Source organism: Triturus cristatus, chromosome 2_2, assembly GCF_964204655.1.
Source record: "Triturus cristatus chromosome 2_2, aTriCri1.1, whole genome shotgun sequence".
Lineage (NCBI taxonomy): Eukaryota > Metazoa > Chordata > Amphibia > Caudata > Salamandridae > Triturus > Triturus cristatus.
The window spans coordinates 1,194,053,177-1,194,078,901 of NC_140582.1; positions in this window are offsets into that span (position 1 = coordinate 1,194,053,177).

Sequence of the window (25,725 nt, forward strand, 5' to 3'; positions counted from 1 at the left end):
TTGATATCATGTAAAAACAGTTCCTCAATCATTTAAAAAAAAATGTATATGTTAATTAACTGGTTCCATTTTGTTCCCCAAATTCGATAATTAATATACAACTGTACACAAATAATGCTTCAAGGGTTACATACCATACTGGGACATTGATACCACATATACACATCTTTATCACAGTCATAGTAAATGTAACATATAATTATAAAGTAGTTCCCAAAACAATACAGTAAAACCGTACACATTATGTACCACTTTTTAAATGGTCAATAAAGTGCCTAGGTGCTTACACGTGGTCTATAAAGTCTAAGCACACAAGTAGCAAAAAAACTGACCATCATAGTACCATAATATAGAAGGCCATGAAAACAATTCAATAAAGCTGTAAACATTATATACCGTTGTGCAAATGAACAATAAAGTCCCTCTGTGCTTTCTCATAGTCTTTAGAGCCTAATTCCAAATGTTGCCAGAAACAGAATCATTGAGTCAAACTGCATAAAAAATCTAATTGCGAGGTGCCTAAAAACAATGAACTTCTATTGTCCAATCCTATAAAATGTCCCTTTAGAAAAGACATAAACAAGTGAATTTAAACAACAGAGGCCAGCATCTTTTCGGCAATTGCTACAAATGTTAGCATTTGAGAAATTAATGGAATCGACTCAACCCATAAACATAAATAAGGGCCTTGAGAGCAGCTCTTACCCCGGCTTTAAGAAAGAAACATTTTAGTAATTCACAGGGTGTTTAGAGCAATCTTGTCCATACACATACAATGTGTAGTAAAGTTTCAGAAGTCCACCCACACAATCTGCATTCACTAGTTGGCCATTTGTGTATACAGGTCGGAGTGTCCTCCTTAATGGGGTATCTGCAATGTCTTACTTTTAAAAATCCCAAACCAAAAGCTAAACAGAGTGATGGACTAGTTGTAGAGCACCTCCCTTTTTGCTGCAAATAAGTCTTTGAGAATGGTGCACAGCTCATCCAGCACCTGTCACCCTTTAGTGCCACTAAGTACAGATTATGCTTTTTGTTGTACCGAGGTGCACCAAAAAAGTAAATTTAGTGCATAGTGATTTCGTCAAAAAAGTTCTTTATTCAATAGTCCATGGTCAATCACAGAAAACCAGCCAACGTGTTTCATGCCCAAAATGAAACTGTGGAACTTCATCAGGGATGTAACAGATAACATAAGGACATAAAATGACTGACAGACATGGCTGATACCATGAAAAATTACAACATTGACATTGACATCACTTACTGACGTATGAGTTTTGATCACTTCCATATTTACTTGTTCACCTTTGGTTCCACATCAAATAATATTGCCAGCTAACAGTGGATTCGGACATCTTTAAGTGGCACCAATAATAACATCAATCAAGAGGACCAGACTTTTTGTTAAACATTGGTCGAATGTGGCACGGTCAGAAATGCCAATATGAACCTTACGAGGAGCTTCATATACTACAAACTACCACATGTTAATATCAATACTCATCCATAGCTCATGAATTATGTAGCAGTTTAACATGGCATGGTTATGCTATAAAACTCATCTTACTAGCCAACCCGTCTAGGGGCTTAAGCCAACTCATGACATATTAGTTCTACAGCCTCACTCCGGTCGCCTCAAATTACCATAGTTTACCATGAATTTTTGAATAAAGAACCTTCCTGAAGAAATCACTATGGACTAAATTTACATTTTTGGTGCACCTCCTTTCATTTTAAAAATGTATCCCTCATAGGGGTCGAAACATAGGCAGTCAAATATGGCTGAATTCACAAAGACTGAAGAAAATTGATCACTGACCAAACGAGTTTTGCCACTAATGCCTCCATATCCACAATGAGTGAATTAATTTCCATTTTTTTATTTAAGAACTGTTTAATGCTGAGCTTTGTAATTTCTGGAAAACCTGACTGTAGATCGAAACTCTGGAAACATGTTGAAGTATGGGACCTCCAGGCGTCCGTTTAAATGTAACAAATTATTTCACACCCGCAATTGTTTGCTAGAGAGTCAGGATCATATAAAAACAAAGAATACATACATTTCAAACTGACCCTTGCACCTCCATGGACTGCCTTTGGAGACCAAACTCCAAACAAATTTTGGCTTGTTCAATTGACCTGGGTATTTCAGACACTGATATACTGGCCCTAATTACTAGAAAATCCATTAGTTTACTATATTTTCCCCTTGCGAGCCATATGCAACTGCTGGATGTAGCTCGGCTCCCAAAACCTTAAGAAGATGTTCGTACGATTGACACCCCAATGATTTATGTAGAGCAGGGGTCTCCAACGAGTAGCTCGGGAGCTACTGGTAGCTCGCCAGTACCTTCAAAGTAGCTCTCAGAGGAGAAGTCAAGCCCAGAATCAAAATTCATAGAGTAGATGCCTATAAAAGAAGGCTGCACTGCTCATCTCAAGACCCTTAGCGTGATAGCCAGCCAAACCTAGGGCAGTAACTCATACTAACACTCAAAAACACACTGTATTGGCCTATAGGGCCTGCCACTTGACAGTCTGTATCCAACCTCAATATAACTAAGCCACAAGGAGATTGACCAGGTTGTAGACCCTGCTTTATCAGTCACAACATGTGTGTGAGCGGTGAACCATAAAAGAGGTATGGCAGTACTAGCCTGAGCAGTAATCAGTGCTGACCCATCAAAGTGTAGGACTGCAGGAGTCAGAGTGAAAATGTGTCAGTTGAATACATGATCGGCTTAAGACCTGAGGAGAACATGGTATGAAGCAGACCATAGAATATTAGGAGACTCGTCAGCATTTAATGTGTGTCCATAATAAACACTATTGCTTCCTGAAAGCTACGCCTGGTGACAAGGACCACCAAATGTGTACGGTAGCCCCCATCATAAGGGTGTTATCTCTGACATAATTGGGCCGGTTCCTGGCATAATAGTGCCAATGACGCGCTCTTTGAGACCTGTTGGTCTAACACTTGAATCACTCACCTGCCGTCCACGTACTACGCCGCCGTGAGGGGAACGGCCAACGCGAACCACAAGAACTACAACTCCCAGCATCCCCAGCTCACGGCGCTTGTCGGTGACGGCGCTTGGTGCGCCGGAACACTCTTAAGGCCGCCAGGTGGCCCCGCAGCGCGGGACGCGTTCTTTGAGACCTGTTGGTCTAACACTTGAATCACTCACCTGCCGTGAGGGGAACGGCCATCGCAGGGGGATCGCACTGTTGTGACACTTGACGAGTGCTATATCTGCTTGAGCCCCCTTGCCTGTGGATTGCTGTTTCCTGGAGTCGTTTTGTTCGTTGTGTAGTGCTAACATCCTCAAGTTGTTTGAGATTTTATGCCCCAGGCCTATTTGTGATATTTCTTTACTTGTGCCAATTGCCTATCTTAGGTACTCGCTGTATACGTAGAACACGTATGATAAAAAGCGAGTTCGTCTGAGGGCCGTCAGAGGGTGAAAGGAGGTGGGGCTGACCCACTCCTTTGGATCTTTAACTTTAATTATTATCTTGGTCACCTAAGTAATACTACACTATCATTTTACATTGGAGGTGTCAATAGAAAGGTTTCAACTATACTGTAAATAATGAATACTAGGCCCAGTATGAGCAGGAAATCGTCGGTGGGGGGATCTGTTAGAGGGACTCTATGATAAAAAGCGAGTTCGTCTGAGGGCCGTCAGAGGGTGAAAGGAGGTGGGGCTGACCCACTCCTTTGGATCTTTAACTTTAATTATTATCTTGGTCACCTAAGTAATACTACACTATCATTTTACATTGGAGGTGTCAATTGAAAGGTTTCAACTATACTGTAAATAATGAATACTAGGCCCAGTATGAGCAGGAAATCGTCGGTGGGGGGATCTGTTAGAGGGACTCTAGATCAGTTCATCACAAGGGCTGCCTCAATGTTAGAACGCGAAATTGTACACACTGAGCGGCGTTTATCCTCTGAATTACAGAGGAAACGCTCCTCTCTGCGGGCTATCCAGTTAGCAACAACCCCATCCCATTATAATAAATATACAGAACAAACAAATGACATAGGTATCCCCCCACAATTGCAAGATCTATCAGATTCGCAATTAAGAACTAAGGAATCTATCACTATAGACGATAGCACAGGATCGCAAACTGAACCCACATTGAGGAGCAGTTACCGACGCCAGTGAGTAAGCCTATCACAAAGAAGAATAGTATAGGAAAAATACAAGGTTCAGGATCCGGCCTTCCAATAAAAAGAAAGCGTGGTGCAAACAAGCAAAAAGGAGGTCGTACTAAAACCCCAAACATTACCACGAGCCCCACGAGAACTAAAGACTCAGTAGAACGTAAGTCTGATTTAGATAGTCTGTCAGCACACTTTCATCAAGACCTAATGAGGAATATAGAACAATTAGTTAAGTCTTAATTATTACCACTTGTTGAAAGGGTAAAGAGAATGGCTGAGCAATTGGGGTCTATTCAAAATACTGGTACGGCTAATACAAATTTATTGAGGGAAATATCAGCTAAAAGGTGTATCTCGAATCCTCCTGGCCCGGCATCGGTGCCAGTGTCGAAATCGATTAATTCTGAAAATGGCGCGAAGCCGTCATCCCCTTCTAATGGAAACAGCTTGGCTACACAGACTAAGAATATGGTCCCTAGGGAGGCAAGAGATAGTGGGGCTCCAAATAGGCAAAATTACAAGCATAGTAAAACTGGTGGGAGAGCCTATATAGATAAAAACCTAAAAGGATCCCCTCAGCATATAGATCTTCCACCAGAGGCAGAACCTTATGTTATTGTACTCACTGGGGTACCAGAGCTATCATTGGAGAATTATGAAGGTCACCAGACTCTCAAGAACAAGGTTATGCACTGGCCAAGAGTGAAAAGGCCATTACCCCCCAATTTAGATGGAGAAATTCTACATGTTAGAAGGCTAGGCTGGGTGGGACGAAGACCAAAGAATGTACAGGGGATATCATTATTATTAATTTTAGGGATTACAGGGGATAAATCACATCAGAGATTGGTACCCAGAGGGCTATGAGGGAGGTATATCCACTCATGATTTAAGTTATTTCTACCCAAAGACCTTAGTAGGAAATCCTGTGAGTTCAACACATTCAAACATCCGGACAATGGTAGGCCCCACGTTTAATATTGCCACCTCCGATCGCTTCGCCTCTCTTTCTGGACTGGAGGGGGTAGATTGACTCTCTACCCTATCTCCCAGCAATCACATTCCTACGGAGAAACAACTGATAGAAGGAATTGGATTAGTGTCCTGAAATATAGCTGGCCTGTCCTCCAAATTTGACAATCATGAATGGAGGGAATACATAACTAGGTTTCATGTTAGTTGCCTACCGGAAACGTGGGCGGTAGACCATGACCCTTTTCAGTTAGAAGGGTACGGGTGTTTTACCGTCCCCGCACAGAAATTAGCATCAGGTAGAGCAAAAGGAGGACCTATTATTTATATGGACCTGCAAATGGAAGGAGTATGTACTAATTTGAATTGGAACTCTAACTACTTTCAAGCTTTAAGACTTCAAATAAATAGATTAAGCATTATTCTTATCAACTTCTATAATGCCATAGCTTCGAGCAGGGAAGGTTCCATATCACGCGATTTATATAGTCACTTGACTGCTGAGATGGAGTAAATCAACAGTGGCCCCCTGTATAGTTCTAGTGGGCGATTTAAATTGCCATTTGTGTCCAAACCTAAAACCTAGTATGGGTGATTGGTCTGGGTGCACTGTGACAAAGGGATTGCACCTTGAACACACCGAGGAGGGGAGGGAACTAGAGAAAATTATGAAAATCCACTCACTAAAACACACACTTGATTTGGTGGGTGTAGAAGAAGGTATTGGGGTTACCCCAACATTCAAGGGGAGAGGGTGTAGCTCCATTATAGACTTCATACTAGTTTCCAACCTATTCCGGGATTGGATAAAAGGGGCTACTATTGATTGGAACATATTTAGTGACCATAATCCAGTCACATTATGGATAAAAAATTGGTCCACCCATAAAGTAACAAGAAGTGTGCAGAAACGTAGTTTAGAAAAGGTAACGGATCAGGGGAGGCGTCTAAGGTGGTCCAGAATTGACGGAGATGCTTTTTATAAGCTCTTAATCGAGAAAGGTGAAAAAGAGATACAGATCTGTACCGATCCCCTGATAGATGGCTTGGCCGTGACTAAAGCATTTGAAATAATGGCCAGCTTAATAGACAGGCTGTTAAAATCTACCCAGCCCTGGAAACAAAATACTGTGCTGAGATGGTTTAACAAAGACTGCTCACGGGCGCAGAAAGATCTTAAAGAAAGTCTGAAATTGAGACCAAGAGACAAGCTACGAATAGCACAGTGTAGGATTGCCTATAAAAAGGCTATCAAATTTGCCCTACAGCTCCAAACTTGGGAAGATTTAAGGGTAGCAGCGGAAAGGAGGGACTTAAGTACCTTCTGGAAAATTATAAATAATCCCTGTTTCCAGGATATTGCAGCCCCGGTAATCGGCACATCTATGCCCCCCCGAGCGCTGGTTTAATCATTTTAAAAGTTTATATAACTATTCAACTGAGAACTCTCAGGCCGAAGAGGAGATGTGTCCTTGGAGGGCAGCGACCGAATTTACTCTTGGAGAAGTTACAGCGGGCATCCAGGGGTTAACACACAATAAGGCACCAGGTCCAGATGGGATTCCCCCAGACCTTTTTTTATATAAAATAGAATTTTGGGCTTCTATACTGACACGTGTAATTAATGTAGCTATTGCCGTAGGCATGCCACGTTCATGGTCATCAGCCACTATAGTGCCAATTTTTAAAAAAGGCAAAAAGGACGACCCGCAGTGTTACCGTCCCAAATCTTTAATTGATGTGACAGCAAAAGTTTTAGGTAGAGTAATATTAAACCGTCTGTTAGACTGGGCTGAAGAACACCATATAATTTCAGATTTTCAATATGGATTTAGGACTGGCAGATCAACTACAGACCAGTGCCTGAATCTTTATTTAGTAGTGGCCAAATATACTATAGCTTGTGATCAAGCAGTATATCTGGGGTTTATCGATCTCTCGGCCGCATTTGATCACGTGAATAGAGAAAAATTATGGGGCCTCATGATTAGATTAGGAGTAGATCCAGGCCTAGTAAACATTATGAGAGCACTCCATTGGAATACCTCCGCCAAAGTACACTTTAATTTGGCTGGAGATACAACTGCATCTTTCTGTTGTACCAGTGGAGTAAGACAGGGCTGTATATTGGCCCCGTTCTTGTTCTCTCTGTATATTAATGAATTGGAACAGACACTGTGCAAGTTGAATGCAGACACTCCAAGGGTGGGTGTTCGTTCAATCCCAGTGCTGTTGTACGCAGACGATGCGGTCCTATTGGCACGTACACCGAAAGGTCTGCAGTGTCTAATAGACGGTTTTGTTGATTTTATGGACACATTAGACCTGTCAGCTAATTTAACCAAGTCCTATGTCTTGCTAGCAGGAACAAAACCCTGTAAAAAATGTACTTACCGAATAGGCACACACATATTAGAACAAGTGAAAACTTTCTCCTACCTGGGTCTTTTATTTGATGGGCTTTCAAATTTAAAATTTTTAATTGAAGAACGGAGCACCAAATTGGTTTTGTCATCAGGGGCTATAATGAATTATGGACTAAGGTTGAGCTGGTGGTCACCAGAGCAGGTCATGCACCTGTATGGCTCCATTTGCTGCTCCAAAGTAATGTACGGAGCAGAAGTTTGGGGCTTCGCCGGGACTCGGCAAATACAGGTTGAGGAAAATACATTTTTGCGTAAAATACTTAAAACCCCTCAGAGTTCCCCGGCCCATATCATTCATGCCGAACTAGGGAGGTCATACATTGAGGACCTGATCAAGGCCAGACCTATTATGGCTTGGCTTAGGATCTGGTCTAACACTGATGCAGATCTGAGCAGGCAAATCATCAGAGACTGCATCAGCAGGGACAAAGGGATGTGTATCCCGTGGCTTAGATATGTAAAAACCACCTTGGAGTGAATAGAATGTATAGACCTTTTCACCAACCCTACTATAATCGTTCCCCAAGATAAGAATAGAATTAAGAGTTTGCTCCTGGCAAAAGCTGCTGAGTGCAGAGCCTATATTGAAGGTAGGAAGCCTATAGTCCGCGCTTATAGCTTGGTAAAAACAATAGAGGGCATGGAACCATACCTTACTCTCATTCATAATGCACAAAACAGGTTTCTGTTCACTCGTTTTAGGTTCAACCTTATACACCATCTACTAGCGGACCCTTCTGGTTACACCACTACAGTTGAGCAGAAAGGTACCTGCGGCTGTGGTAACAAATCTCCGCAGGACACCCTTCATTTTGTATTGTTATGCCCTTTTTACTCTTTCCCCAGGCGTCGCTATCTACTAAAGAATATGAAAAAATGGCAAGTTTAGACAAGTTAAGGTTGCCTTATTACATTTACAAAGGGCTGAGGATCCACTGACCCTTGCATGTATAACAAACTTTTTAAAGGTTGCATTTAGACTAAGAAATACTAGAGGGCAGTTTGGATTAAAAAATGGCTGAAGGTATTTAACTAAAATGTCTTATCCTGCAAATGAACTGAACTGAATGTGGATAATATTGCCTCATTTGCATTTGTGTGGTATTTTTATGTATTTTGTTAAAGATATGGCACCTGCACTTTAGGAATTGTTACGTACCCTTATGTACCAACATTTTTTTTTTTTAGTGTTGGATGCAATATCTCCTGATTATCCTATAATGCCTTGTTGTTTTTAGCCCTCCAATCATGCTAAATGACTACTTTATGGATTTTGAATATTCTATAAATGTATTCTAATTTTTTTTAACTTTTTGTATTTGTATGAACCAGAAATGATAATGTAGTTGTAAGATTGTTTTTAAAAAGTATGTTTTCATGGTGAGATTTATTGCACCGAATAAAGCTGATTAAAATTGAAAATTGAATTAGTGCCAATGACATAATAATGATCATCCTTTACTATTTTGGGTAATTTTGATCTTGTTCTGGTATACTGGCAGCCATCATTTACATACTAGGAACATGACTGGCCTACATTTACCTATTCCTGGCATAATAATGGTCATGACTGATATATGGTCTCTGGGTGTCTTCTGGAAAATTGAGTTTGTTTGCCCACAGTGAAAAGTGGTATTTGATACTAAAATGTGCATTTTAAGAAAATGATGAATTATATATTTCCTGGCTCACCTCCATACTGACCTCAAAGCACAAGTTAGGATTGGGCTGGGTGGTGAGGTATCTGGAGCAGTAAATATCGGTAGGGGGGTTAGGCAGGGGTGCGTTTTAGCACCCCTGCTGTTTATTATCTATATCATTGGCATAGCAAAGGCCCTAAAACAAGTAACTAAAGATGTGCCTAACATTCAGGGGTACCCCTTTGCTGTCCTTTTATATGCAGATGATGCGGTCCTTATGGGCCGCACCCCAAACGCCCTCCGTCTGCTTGTGGAGACTTTTGTAGACCATATGGAGGGCTTGGATCTGCGCGTTAATTTTATAAAATCTTTTATTATGTCCTGTGGGCCAGGGAAACGGAAGCTCAATACCATACATATAGGGTCAGATAAATTAGACTCTGTAAATGTTTTTCCATATTTAGGGTTAGTTTTCGCTGCGAACGGCTCATGGAGTGGGCATTTAGCCCACGCCATGAACAAGTTCTCGAAAGCTACCAATTCAATATTGAGCCTCCCCCGTCCAAAGAAATTAGGCCCTACCAAAGCCATTTTAAAAAATGTTAGATCACAGTGCATACCTGTAGCTACTTATGGGGCCGAGGTCTGGGGCTCAGGAAAAAGTCCCGGCATCAAGCGGGAAGAGAGCCGTTTCTCCAGGAATTACTGGGCGCCCCAATCTCATCCTCTGATTTTATTTGCCATAGAGAGTTAAACCTCCCCCATGTCTGTGACTTTATTAGATCCAGACCAGCTCTATTCTAGTTGAGGATTTGGAGGAATGATTCAGCCTCCTTAACTCAAGACATAATTAAAGATTGTCTCAAATGCGACCACGGCCTATCAATTCCCTGGGTCGTCGGAGTCCAAAAAACACTGAGATCTGTGAATAGGGGCGATCTTTTCTCCGACCCAGCCAGAATCGAACCCAAAGATAAAGTAGAGGTCAAACAAGCACTTTATGCACTTTTTGATACAGAGAGAATGGCAAGGGAAATACTCAAACCCACTATTGTTAGATACATGGAGAATGATTTGTGCAAGCAATCACTCCCACTCTATCCAATTGGTAAAGGTCCTTGCTATTTCGACTAAGGGCAGGTTCCTTAAAACCTTTGCTGGGTTTTCCACTGGGCTACCATCATTCAACAGAATATAATCCATGCCCGTGTGATGGAATCAGCACACGGAACGAATTGCACTTTCTATTTTTTTGTAAATTTTACTTAAAATATATTAATTGGTTTTTAACACCCTATTTTAGGAAACGAAGACCCCTCTCATTAGGGGAGTCCTGTCAAATGTTACTTTCCCTGGATACGGACGAACTAATTTTCCGCACTAGCACTTTTCTGAGACTTATAATACGTGTACGTAAAATGATGGAAAATCCTTGAACAACAGCTGTGTTGCCTTTTTACTAATCTTAAATTGTATTTTGGAATACTGTGTAAATTTGCTTTTTTGTGTGTACTTTTATGGATTTTATGAAATTCGAATAAAGGTCTTTTGAATTGAATTGAATTGAATGATAATTCAAGCTGAGCTGGGGAGACCTACTGCTGTACTTCTGTCCCTTGTCCAGTAGGGCATGTCAAGATTTGATTGTTCGTTCATAAGTCAGATGGAGGCATTTTATATTGATGAACGTTTCCCCGGCATTTCTGCTGGTAACTGCACCAATACTCGGGTTGTAACTACTGATAATCCTACTTAGGATGGTCATAGTGTACTGTAGACACTATTTTATGGTTATAAAATGTGCTATTAGCTAAGGAAGACTTTCCTTGAGCAGAAGTAGCTCTCACTACAGAAAAGGTTGGAGACCCCTGATGTAGAGATTTAAAAGCATAAATTAAAGATGATGTTTTTGCCTCCAGAACATTAAAATTGGCATTTTAACGAGACTTTATTATCAAATGAAATGCCCATGTATTTATAAGTCTTCACTTCAAATGGCCACCTTCAGCTCTCCATGATCTAGTCTTAAACTTCACAGGGCCAATTTCCATGATTTTAGTTTTAACATTCAAATCCAGTCCATTAACTAAAATAAAATCATCAAATGCACTAATTAATCTTTGTAAACCTACCGGAGTTTGCCTCAGCAAAATCGTATTGTCAGCATATTGTAAATAACTATGATCCACATCAGCAAGTTTCGGAAGATAGGCATTAACAGACTCAAAGTGCTGTGGTAGGTCTGACATAAAAAGATAAAAAAGACATGGGGCAAGTAGACATCCATATTTAATACCATTACAAGTTTTGATTTTTCGAGACAAAGTAAACCCATCATCTAACTTAACCTGAACCCAATTATTTGCATACAGAATCATTAAAGCATCCAGCAACTTTTGGGGTATACCCCCATCCTGAAAGTTTTTACCATAATAATACTCGTGGCACTGAATAGAAAGCAGCTTTTAAAACTATAAAACAAATGTACAGATTATGTTTTTTCAAAACAGCCTGCTCGGCTAATAAAGTAAGTGTTAGCAAATAGATTGGCCCTTACGAAATCCAGTCTGGCTAATTTTGTTTTATTTCCTGCAATGCAGCCCAATTTTCAGATCAATCAATAATCGGAAAGTAAAGAGCTTTCTTCTTCATCAGTTAAGGCAATTAACCAATAGTTTGAAGGATTATCCACTGGGCCTCTTTTAAGAATTGGCTGTGCTATGCTTCCTTGCCAGGACTCGGGGGCAATAGTCAATGCTAATACCCCATTAAACACTGGAGTCAACACTTCGGCCCATATATCAGCATTGGCATGGAATAAAGAATTAGGGAGCCCATTTGAGCCAGGAGCCCTGTTCGATCTAAGCCGATGTATAAGAGTAGCTGTTTCAATATTGCTTATAAATTCCAAATCTGGCTGGTTACAGATTGGGACTACTCACTCTCTGTAAAAGACTTGCTAGTTTTCACAGAATAGTGACTCAAATCTGGCCTATTTATAGCAGAAGCACTAGGGCAGGGGTCTCCAACCTTTTCTGTAGTGAGAGCTACTTCTGCTCAAGGAAAGTCTTCCTTAGCTAATAGCACATTTTATAACCATAAAATAGTGTCTACAGTACACTATGACCATCCTAAGTAGGATTATCAGTAGTTACAACCCGAGTATTGGTGCAGTTACCAGCAGAAATGCCGGGGAAACGTTCATCAATATAAAATGCCTCCATCTGACTTATGAACGAACAATCAAATCTTGACATGCCCTACTGGACAAGGAACAGAAGTACAGCAGTAGGTCTCCCCAGCTCAGCTTGAATTATCATTCAATTCAATTCAATTCAAAAGACCTTTATTCGAATTTCATAAAATCCATAAAAGTACACACAAAAAAGCAAATTTACACAGTATTCCAAAATACAATTTAAGATTAGTAAAAAGGCAACACAGCTGTTGTTCAAGGATTTTCCATCATTTTACGTACACGTATTATAAGTCTCAGAAAAGTGCTAGTGCGGAAAATTAGTTCGTCCGTATCCAGGGAAAGTAACATTTGACAGGACTCCCCTAATGAGAGGGGTCTTCGTTTCCTAAAATAGGGTGTTAAAAACCAATTAATATATTTTAAGTAAAATTTACAAAAAAATAGAAAGTGCAATTCGTTCCGTGTGCTGATTCCATCACACGGGCATGGATTATATTCTGTTGAATGATGGTAGCCCAGTGGAAAACCCAGCAAAGGTTTTAAGGAACCTGCCCTTAGTCGAAATAGCAAGGACCTTTCCCAATTGGATAGAGTGGGAGTGATTGCTTGCACAAATCATTCTCCATGTATCTAACAATAGTGGGTTTGAGTATTTCCCTTGCCATTCTCTCTGTATCAAAAAGTGCATAAAGTGCTTGTTTGACCTCTACTTTATCTTTGGGTTCGATTCTGGCTGGGTTGGAGAAAAGATCGCCCCTATTCACAGATCTCAGTGTTTTTTGGACTCCGACGACCCAGGGAATTGATAGGCCGTGGTCGCATTTGAGACAATCTTTAATTATGTCTTGAGTTAAGGAGGCTGAATCATTCCTCCAAATCCTCAACTAGAATAGAGCTGGTCTGGATCTAATAAAGTCACAGACATGGGGGAGGTTTAACTCTCTATGGCAAATAAAATCAGAGGATGAGATTGGGGCGCCCAGTAATTTCCTGGAGAAACGGCTCTCTTCCCGCTTGATGCCGGGACTTTTTCCTGAGCCCCAGACCTCGGCCCCATAAGTAGCTACAGGTATGCACTGTGATCTAACATTTTTTAAAATGGCTTTGGTAGGGCCTAATTTCTTTGGACGGGGGAGGCTCAATATTGAATTGGTAGCTTTCGAGAACTTGTTCATGGCGTGGGCTAAATGCCCACTCCATGAGCCGTTCGCAGCGAAAACTAACCCTAAATATGGAAAAACATTTACAGAGTCTAATTTATCTGACCCTATATGTATGGTATTGAGCTTCCGTTTCCCTGGCCCACAGGACATAATAAAAGATTTTATAAAATTAACGCGCAGATCCAAGCCCTCCATATGGTCTACAAAAGTCTCCACAAGCAGACGAAGGGCGTTTGGGGTGCGGCCCATAAGGACCGCATCATCTGCATATAAAAGGACTGGCAAGGGGTGCCCCTGAATGTTAGGCACATCTTTAGTTACTTGTTTTAGGGCCTTTGCTATGCCAATGATATAGATAATAAACAGCAGGGGTGCTAAAACGCACCCCTGCCTAACCCCCCTACCGATCTTTACTGCTCCAGATACCTCACCACCCAGCCCAATCCTAACTTGTGCTTTGAGGTCAGTATGGAGGTGAGCCAGGAAATATATAATTCAGAATTTTCTTAAAATGCACATTTTAGTATCAAATACCACTTTTCACTGTGGGCAAACAAACTCAATTTTCCAGAAGACACCCAGAGACCATATATCAGTCATGACCATTATTATGCCAGGAATAGGTAAATGTAGGCCAGTCATGTTCCTAGTATGTAAATGATGGCTGCCAGTATACCAGAACAAGATCAAAATTACCCAAAATAGTAAAGGATGATCATTATTATGTCATTGGCACTAATTCAATTTTCAATTTTAATCAGCTTTATTCGGTGCAATAAATCTCACCATAAAAACATACTTTTTAAAAACAATCTTACAACTACATTATCATTTCTGGTTCATACAAATACAAAAAGTTAAAAAAAATTAGAATACATTTATAGAATATTCAAAATCCATAAAGTAGTCATTTAGCATGATTGGAGGGCTAAAAACAACAAGGCATTATATGATAATCAGGAGATATTGCATCCAATACTAAAAAAAAAAAATGTTGGTACATAAGGGTACGTAACAATTCCTAAAGTGCAGGTGCCATATCTTTAACAAAATACATAAAAATACCACACAAATGCAAATGAGGCAATATTATCCACATTCAGTTCAGTTCATTTGCAGGATAAGACATTTTAGTTAAATACCTTCAGCCATTTTTTAATCCAAACTGCCCTCTAGTATTTCTTAGTCTAAATGCAACCTTTAAAAAGTTTGTTATACATGCAAGGGTCAGTGGATCCTCAGCCCTTTGTAAATGTAATAAGGCAACCTTAACTTGTCTAAACTTGCCATTTTTTCATATTCTTTAGTAGATAGCGACGCCTGGGGAAAGAGTAAAAAGGGCATAACAATACAAAATGAAGGGTGTCCTGCGGAGATTTGTTACCACAGCCGCAGGTACCTTTCTGCTCAACTGTAGTGGTGTAACCAGAAGGGTCCGCTAGTAGATGGTGTATAAGGTTGAGCCTAAAACGAGTGAACAGAAACCTGTTTTGTGCATTATGAATGAGAGTAAGGTATGGTTCCATGCCCTCTATTGTTTTTACCAAGCTATAAGCGCGGACTATAGGCTTCCTACCTTCAATATTGGCTCTGCACTCAGCAGCTTTTGCCAGGAGCAAACTCTTAATTCTATTCTTATCTTGGGGAACGATTATAGTAGGGTTGGTGAAAAGGTCTATACATTCTATTCCCTCCAAGGTGGTTTTTACATATCTAAGCCACGGGATACACATCCCTTTGTCCCTGCTGATGCAGTCTCTGATGATTTGCCTGCTCAGATCTGCATCAGTGTTAGACCAGATCCTAAGCCAAGCCATAATCGGTCTGGCCTTGATCAGGTCCTCAATGTATGACCTCCCTAGTTCGGCATGAATGATATGGGCCGGGGAACTCTAAGGGGTTTTAAGTATTTTACGCAAAAATGTATTTTCCTCAACCTGTATTTGCCGAGTCCCGGCGAAGCCCCAAACTTCTGCTCCGTACATTACTTTGGAGCAGCAAATGGAGCCATACAGGTGCATGACCTGCTCTGGTGACCACCAGCTCAACCTTCGTCCATAATTCATTATAGCCCCTGATGACAAACCAATTTGGTGCTCCGTTCTTCAATTAAAAATTTAAAATTTAAAAGCCCATCAAATAAAAGACCCAGGTAGGAGAAAGTTTTCACTTGTTCTAATATGTGTGTGCCTATTCGGTAAGTACATTTTTTACAGGGTTTTGTTCCTGCTAGCAAGACATAGGACTTGGTTAAATTAGCTGACAGGTCTAATGTGTCCATAAAATCAACAAAACCGTCTATTAGACACTGCAGACCTTTCGGTGTACGTGCCAATAGGACCGCATCGTCTGCGTACAACAGCACTGGGATTGAACGAACACCCACCCTTGGAGTGTCTGCATTCAACTTGCACAGTGTCTGTTCCAATTCATTAATATACAGAGAGAACAAGAACGGGGCCAATATACAGCCCTGTCTTACTCCACTGGTACAACAGAAAGATGCAGTTGTATCTCCAGCCAAATTAAAGCGTACTTTGGCGGAGGTATTCCAATGGAGTGCTCTCATAATGTTTACTAGGCCTGGATCTACTCCTAATCTAATCATGAGGCCCCATAATTTTTCTCTATTCACGTGATCAAATGCGGCCGAGAGATCGATAAACCCCAGATATACTGCTTGATCACAAGCTATAGTATATTTGGCCACTAATAAATAAAGATTCAGGCACTGGTCTGTAGTTGATCTGCCAGTCCTAAATCCATATTGAAAATCTGAAATTATATGGTGTTCTTCAGCCCAGTCTAACAGACGGTTTAATATTACTCTACCTAAAACTTTTGCTGTCACATCAATTAAAGATTTGGGACGGTAACACTGCGGGTCGTCCTTTTTGCCTTTTTAAAAAATTGGCACTATAGTGGCTGATGACCATGAACGTGGCATGCCTACGGCAATAGCTACATTAATTACACGTGTCAGTATAGGAGCCCAAAATTCTATTTTATATAAACAAAGGTCTGGGGGAATCCCATCTGGACCTGGTGCCTTATTGTGTGTTAACCCTTGGATGCCCGCTGTAACTTCTCCAAGAGTAAATTCGGTCGCTGCCCTCCAAGGACACATCTCCTCTTCGGCCTGAGAGTTCTCAGTTGAATAGTTATATAAACTTTTAAAATGATTAAACCAGCGTTCGGGGGGGAATAGATGTGCCGATTACCGGGGCTGCAATATCCTGGAAACAGGGATTATTTATAATTTTCCAGAAGGTACTTAAGTCCCTCCTTTCCGCTGCTACCCTTAAATCTTCCCAAGTTTGGAGCTGTAGGGCAAATTTGATAGCCTTTTTATAGGCAATCCTACACTGTGCTATTCGTAGCTTGTCTCTTGGTCTCAATTTCAGACTTTCTTTAAGATCTTTCTGCGCCCGTGAGCAGTCTTTGTTAAACCATCTCAGCACAGTATTTTGTTTCCAGGGCTGGGTAGATTTTAACAGCCTGTCTATTAAGCTGGCCATTATTTCAAATGCTTTAGTCACGGCCAAGCCATCTATCAGGGGATCGGTACAGATCTGTATCTCTTTTTCACCTTTCTCGATTAAGAGCTTATAAAAAGCATCTCCGTCAATTCTGGACCACCTTAGACGCCTCCCCTGATCCGTTACCTTTTCTAAACTACGTTTCTGCACACTTCTTGTTACTTTATGGGTGGACCAATTTTTTATCCATAATGTGAGTGCATTATGGTCACTAAATATGCTCCAATCAATAGTAGCCCCTTTTATCCAATCCCGGAATAGGTTGGAAACTAGTATGAAGTCTATAATGGAGCTACACCCTCTCCCCTTGAATGTTGGGGTAACCCCAATACCTTCTTCTACACCCACCAAATCAAGTGTGTGTTTTAGTGAGTGGATTTTCATAATTTTCTCTAGTTCCCTCCCCTCCTCGGTGTGTTCAAGGTGCAATCCCTTTGTCACAGTGCACCCAGACCAATCACCCATACTAGGTTTTAGGTTTGGACACAAATGGCAATTTAAATCGCCCACTAGAACTATACAGGGGGCCACTGTTGATTTACTCCATCTCAGCAGTCAAGTGACTATATAAATCGCGTGATAAGGAACCTTCCCTGCTCGAAGCTATGGCATTATAGAAGTTGATAAGAATAATGCTTAATCTATTTATTTGAAGTCTTAAAGCTTGAAAGTAGTTAGAGTTCCAAATCAAATTAGTACATACTCCTTCCAATTGCAGGTCCATATAAATAAATAGTCCTCCTTTTGCTCTACCTGATGCTAATTTCTGTGCGGGGACGGTAAAACACCCGTACCCTTCTAACTGAAAAGGGTCATGGTCTACCGCCCACGTTTCCGGTAGGCAACTATCATGAAACCTAGTTATGTATTCCCTCCATTCATGATTGTCAAATTTGGAGGACAGGCCAGCTATATTCCAGGACACTAATCCAATTCCTTCTATCAGTTGTTTCTCCGTAGGAATGTGATTGCTGGGAGATAGGGTAGAGAGTCAATCTACCCCCTCCAGTCCAGAAAGAGAGGCAAAGCGATCGGAGGTGGCAATATTAAAAGTGGGGCCTACCATTGTCCGGATGTTTGAATGTGTTGAACTCACAGGATTTCCTACTAAGGTCTTTGGGTAGAAATAACTTAAATCATGAGTGGATATACCTTCCTCATAGCCCTCTGGGTACCAATCTCTGATGTGATTTATCCCCTGTAATCCCTACAATTAATAATAATGATATCCCCCTGTACATTCTTTGGTCTTCGTCCCACCCAGCCTAGCCTTCTAACATGTAGAATTTCTCCATCTAAATTGGGGGGTAATGGCCTTTTCACTCTTGGCCAGTGCATAACCTTGTTCTTGAGAGTCTGGTGACCTTCATAATTCTCCAATGATAGCTCTGGTACCCCAGTGAGTACAATAACATAAGGTTCTGCCTCTGGTGGAAGATCTATATGCTGAGGGGATCCTTTTAGGTTTTTATCTATATAGGCTCTCCCACCAGTTTTACTATGCTTGTAATTTTGCCTATTTGGAGCCCCACTATCTCTTGCCTCCCTAGGGACCATATTCTTAGTCTGTGTAGCCAAGCTGTTTCCATTAGAAGGGGATGACGGCTTCGCGCCATTTTCAGAATTAATCGATTTCGACACTGGCACCGATGCCGGGCCAGGAGGATTCGAGATACACCTTTTAGCTGATATTTCCCTCAATAAATTTGTATTAGCCGTACCAGTATTTTGAATAGACCCCAATTGCTCAGCCATTCTCTTTACCCTTTCAACAAGTGGTAATAATTAAGACTTAACTAATTGTTCTATATTCCTCATTAGGTCTTGATGAAAGTGTGCTGACAGACTATCTAAATCAGACTTACGTTCTACTGAGTCTTTAGTTCTCGTGGGGCTCGTGGTAATGTTTGGGGTTTTAGTACGACCTCCTTTTTGCTTGTTTGCGCCACGCTTTCTTTTTATTGGAAGGCCGGATCCTGAACCTTGTATTTTTGCTATACTATTCTTCTTTGTGATAGGCTTACTCACTGGCGTCGGTAACTGCTCCTCAATGTGGGTTCAGTTTGCGATCCTGTGCTATCGTCTATAGTGATAGATTCCTTAGTTCTTAATTGCGAATCTGATAGATCTTGTAATTGTGGGGGGATACCTATGTCATTTGTTTGTTCTGTATATTTACTATAATGGGATGGGGTTGTTGCTAACTGGATAGCCCCCAGAGAGGAGCGTTTCCTCTGTAATTCAGAGGATAAACGCCGCTCAGTGTGTACAATTTCGCGTTCTAACATTGAGGCAGCCCTTGTGATGAACTGATCTAGAGTCCCTCTAACAGATCCCCCCACCGACGATTTCCTGCTCATACTGGGCCTAGTATTCATTATTTACAGTATAGTTGAAACCTTTCAATTGACACCTCCAATGTAAAATGATAGTGTAGTATTACTTAGGTGACCAAGATAATAATTAAAGTTAAAGATCCAAAGGAGTGGGTCAGCCCCACCTCCTTTCACCCTCTGACGGCCCTCAGACGAATTCGCTTTTTATCATAGAGTCCCTCTAACAGATCCCCCCACCGACGATTTCCTGCTCATACTGGGCCTAGTATTCATTATTTACAGTATAGTTGAAACCTTTCTATTGACACCTCCAATGTAAAATGATAGTGTAGTATTACTTAGGTGACCAAGATAATAATTAAAGTTAAAGATCCAAAGGAGTGGGTCAGCCCCACCTCCTTTCACCCTCTGACGGCCCTCAGACGAACTCGCTTTTTATCATACGTGTTCTACGTATACAGCGAGTACCTAAGATAGGCAATTGGAACAAGTAAAGAAATATCAGAAATAGGCCTGGGGCATAAAATCTCAAACAACTTGAGGATGTTAGCACTACACAACGAACAAAACGACTCCAGGAAACAGCAATCCACAGGCAAGGGGGCTCAAGCAGATATAGCACTCGTCAAGTGTCACAACAGTGCGATCCCCCTGCGATGGCCGTTCCCCTCACGGCAGGTGAGTGATTCAAGTGTTAGACCAACAGGTCTCAAAGAGCGCGTCATTGGCACAATTATGCCAGGAACCGGCCCAATTATGTCAGAGATAACACCCTTATGATGGGGGCTACCGTACACATTTGGTGGTCCTTGTCACCAGGCGTAGCTTTCAGGAAGCAATAGTGTTTATTATGGACACACATTAAATGCTGACGAGTCTCCTAATATTCTATGGTCTGCTTCATACCATGTTCTCCTCAGGTCTTAAGCCGATCATGTATTCAACTGACACATTTTCACTCTGACTCCTGCAGTCCTACACTTTGATGGGTCAGCACTGATTACTGCTCAGGCTAGTACTGCCATACCTCTTTTATGGTTCACTGCTCACACACATGTTGTGACTGATAAAGCAGGGTCTACAACCTGGTCAATCTCCTTGTGGCTTAGTTATATTGAGGTTGGATTCAGACTGTCAAGTGGCAGGCCCTATAGGCCAATACAGTGTGTTTTTGAGTGTTAGTATGAGTTACTGCCCTAGGTTTGGCTGGCTATCACGCTAAGGGTCTTGAGATGAGCAGTGCAGCCTTCTTTTATAGGCATCTACTCTATGAATTTTGATTCTGGGCTTGACTTCTCCTCTGAGAGCTACTTTGAAGGTACTGGCGAGCTACCAGTAGCTCCCGAGCTACTCGTTGGAGACCCCTGCACTAGGGTCATACAGGTTGGTAATAAACCTCACCCTAATTCTCCTCCATAATATTAACAATATAGGCCCTATTACTTCCTCTTTCCATCCACTAATGACATCCCAAAAACAATTTGCATTATTTAGCTTAGTGGCATTTAACAGTCGGTGCCATAGCCCTGTTTGATAACGTGATTTCGCCAGCCACACTTCTTGTCTATCTGACCTTCTTAAGGACCTCAATTTATCCTTAAAAACATGATGATTGCTGATATCGATGGATAGAAACTTCCCTTAAAGCCCTATTAAGTGACAGTTTTAATTTAAGTAATTTAGATGAATATCATTTGTTAGTGGTGGATAGTACTGGATTCACGTTTGCTGTGTTTTGTGCTGCAAATTGTTCACCCAATGATGAAGTGATATAGTTTCACTTATCCGTCATTGATCCTGCTCTCACCAAAGCATGGTCTCTATCTTTGATTAGAACTTCAGCAAACTTCATTATTTCAACTTGTTTTTCTGAGTGCCCTGCCAGCCTTTCAAACTATATAAAGAATGGACAGTATGTTGAAGCACATTGGCCATGGGATTGCAGTTTATTGCTGGATGTATAGTTAATAACTGAGGATTATGATCACTTTTGACTCTAGGAGTCAGCTTATAATAAACAATTTTTGAACCCAGTTTATCTGAAACAAAAGAGTAATCAATAATTGGACTGTTTGAAAGATGGATCTACCCTTGATTTGCACAAAGATAATCCATTTAAAATAGTTAGCCAAAGCTGCTGCGAATTGTCACGGCACATCGTAGCAATACCATTACATCTAAAGAATGAAGTGGACCAGATGTATATTAAAATCTCCAGAGATAAACAAGCCAGCCGTTGAATACCAGAATGCTAATGTTCTTATAATGTCCCACAAGGTAAACAGCTGAGTCATCTTTGTGAGAAGTTGGCCTGGTATATGCTGTCCACTAGTTATAGTGGGCACCTTGCACGAGTCCAAACAACCCCTTATTGATGATAGGTTAAAGACAACCTTTATTGAAACCTATCCTAGTGGTAGCTATGGAGAGCAGCCTTCAGGCTAAGTCTTGTAGGAATGTAAAGCAGCTTGTTTTACCAGTCTATAATCTCTTGAGTGGCTAAATGAAAGGAGACCACACCAGTTATATATATATAACATATATGCATGTATTACTAAACACACCCCTCTAGTCTCTTTATGAGGCTAGAGGCAAAAGCACATACATTACACTTCAAATATTACAGTAAATTAGCACAATACACGTTAGGCCCTAGGGGCGGACCAAACCCTATACTAAGAAAGTGGTATAAGAACCACGACTTGACTAGACACAAGGCCTAGAGCCTGCAGAATCACTGGGACCCCAAGGAACCACCCAACGTAGTGACACAGGAAACCCATGGGGTCCATGTGCAGTGTGAGAACAAAGCTGTGAGCTCCTGTTGGCTTCTATGGGGAAAGTCGTGGTTAGATTTTTAAAGTTTAAGGTCACTTAGGAGTGGACAAGGAACAAACCCTTTTAGACTTAGATGGTCCTAGGGCCAACACCCACGGGAACACCGGAGTACTCATGTTACCTCACCCAGGGAAGCCGGGTGCAAAGGTGTCAAATGGAATCTGGTCACGTCGTCGTTCGCAATGGCAGCTTGCAGAAAAGTGCTCATGCCGGGAAGAGGAGAAGTGTCTGAAGAGATCCAAGCTTGGATCAAAGATGGAAAGAACCTGAAAGCAGAGAGGACAGAGTCTGGGTCACTTGTCAGTGACCAGGGATACGGTAGACGAATGCCCACCGATGTCGGGTGCTTCAGGTGAGAAGAGGGGAAGCTGGACTCTTCAGCCACTAGGACCAAGAGGTGTCGAAGATAACCAGGAGCTGGATTTGAGCTGTCCCACAAAGGATGTCGAGTGCTGCAGCGTCGGTGCCCGGATTGGACACAATAAAGCCTTGGCAACAGCAACTCACGCAGGAAGAGAAGAAAGGCTTCAGTGCGGACCAGCAAAGTCCTGGGGACTCCTCAAGCAGTGGAGAGTTGGGGCCCGTCTGGAGCAACCAGGAAAGCCCAATCAAAGGAAGAATTTCCTTCACAGGGACCCACCAGTCTACGGACCAGGGATCGCAAAGGAACCTCAAGAGGAATCACAAAATGGCGGCCCACGGGTTACTCGGAGTGGTTAGGCTGACAATCTTCGGTGGATTCTCTGCTCGGGGTCTGGGCTACAAGTATCCCAATGCAAAGCCTCAAGGTATGTCGAGAAGCTGATGCACTTGCAAATGTGTGCGGTGTCCAGGGGTTCCAGTTCCACGGTAACCACAAGGGGAAGTCTGGAAATCTACCTCCTGTGCTGCAAAGTTGTTGACATCCTGCGGGAGCTTCGGGGATGCAGACTGGACAGATGTGTCTTTGGTGCCTGCCAAGCAGGTGAGTAACTCCTTTACTCCAAGGGAGATTCTTCAGTTATCTGGCGTTGAACAGATTGTCGAAGTTCCAGGATTCAGTTTCAGAGTTTCGTCCAGGGATATCTAAAGTCCTAAGGACAAGGGTTCCTTCGTTATACCCAAGGAAGGGGTTGGACTTACTCTGGGGACCCACCTATGGGAGGGTTTGGAAAGAGGGGTGGCTACACCCATTGTCTTTGTCCAGTTTTGCACCAGAGCAGGGGCTGGTAGCCCCTGCAACTGGTTTGAGCTGGGCTATGCACAGGGACACAAAATGTGCCCCCAGTGCAGACTTCAAAGCTCTCCTGGAGTGCTCCCACCCAGCCCCAATCCACTAAGGCCTGTCTGGGAGGTGGTAACACCTCCCTGTGACAGGAAACCTATTGTCCAGGCCTCACCTGCCGGAGTTTTGGTCAGCAGCAGGAGGCCAGACCTGTGTCTGTGGCTGGCAGCATCCATTTTGTGATTCAAGGACTCTGTTAGCTGGTACCGGGTATACCGGTGCTATCATGTCTTTCCCTCTAGAAGACCAGTTACTGGTGTGGGGGTATGATTCCAAGGTGTTTGACACCAAACACGACATTCCAAAGTTAGCATTTACAGTTGGTTTATAATGTACTTAAGAGTATATGGTCAGGCTGCATCACAGACAACCCAGGAGAAGAGATTCCGGAGGCTGCAGAGGGGCTCTGCTCATGCATGGGCACACTCTCACACAAAACCAAGCACCCTGCCTTCAGGATTGATAAGGCCTGCCATAGGGGTGACTGATAGGTTTATATGTGCAGTGATAGGTGAGGTATAGTGAATCTATATCTCAGTAAGGGGTGCATGCACCACCTTACCCAGGCTGCAGTAGCAGCCCTGTGGTGTCATTTTGGGGAGCTTCCCAGGGGTGGCATAATACATGCTGCAGTCCCTGGTAGGCCTCTGGGGTACCTATGCCCTGGGTACATAGTATACCATATACATGGCACTTATAAGGACAGCCCAGAATCCAATCTGTGGTGTACCTAATGTACTAGGAATCAATTTAGAGAGGAAGCAGCTAGGCTGGGGTCCTGAATAGCAGAGCCCCAGCTAGACTAAAGTCCCTGTAGGGAAATGGACATCCTTAAAAGTTTGGGGTTTTCACCCTTCATCTGTTTTAGCCATAAGAGGGGCTTATGGTCTGTTTGAACACTGAAGTGAGTACCAAACAAGTATGGCCTCAACTTCTTCAGAGCCCAAACCACAGCAAAGTCCTCCCTCTCAATGGCTGACCAATTGAGACACACTTAAGCCATAAGCCTCACAATAACAGCTGCCTGCCACTTACAGAAGCCTACAAGGTCTGCCAGCAGGTACCGTCCCCCACTCTATAGTTCATCAACTTAATCAGGACTAACACAGCAGCTCCCTGGCGGAACATTACCTGGCTTGTTCCCCAGTAATGCTATTCCTTGCGTGTTGACTTGATGTTCCTTAATATAAGCAGCCCTCATTATTGCTTGATCTTGCTCTGTTGCTATGAAAAGGAAGCCCCCACAATTCCTCCAATATTCCGAGAATCAATGTGACGCAATGCCTGACCTCAAAATGGTGCCTGCATACTTAGCAGTGCAGCGCTGCTCTACTCTATGTGGCATATTGTGAAGGACATACAACATCGGATGAACTTCTGAGACCCTCTATGATCTGTGGTCTGTATCCGTGACCCTTAACATCTGCAGGCCCTTCAGCACCAGCACCCCAGGCATTACACGATGCTATAGCACCAACGCTAGCAAAAGCACCAGCCCTGTGCTATTCTGTACTGCTCTGGCTTCAGTGCCCCAATGCGTAACACTCTATACTAATCTGGCAGAAGTGACCCAAAAGCCCAGATGCTATCCAAAATAACTATCAAGTCAATGCTACTGCTTGCACATTTGCCGTGGCTATCACACTAAAGGGACCCATCGCACATCTGCCCGCCTAGGGCACCCTAGAAGCACTTTTAGCCACCAGGGCCCTACATCGCAAACCTCAGGAGTACAGAAGACTTACAAGCCCAAGAACCCCACTGTCAGAAATAGGGGTCCCTAGTTGGCAGATGTCGGTACCTTTGGCCAAGTAGGGGCCCTTGCTTCTAGTCAGGGTAAGGGGGCTACACTCCTAAAAAAGCCCCTGCTCACCCCCTTGGTAGCTTGGCACGAGCAGGCAGGCTTATCTCAGAGGCAGTGTGTAAAGCATTTGTGAACATATACAGTAATACAGTGAAAACACTACAAATGGACACCAAACCAGTTTAGAAAAATAAGTCATCTTTATCTAGATTTAGTACAAGACCAAACAACAAAAATCCACAATACATTATTCAAAAATATGACTTTCAAACGGTAGAAATAGCTTAGTTCAATGGAGATGGTAAATGCGTCACTTTACTCTCAAAGTACCTTGGATGCGTAACGCAATATAAACAAAAGGGCG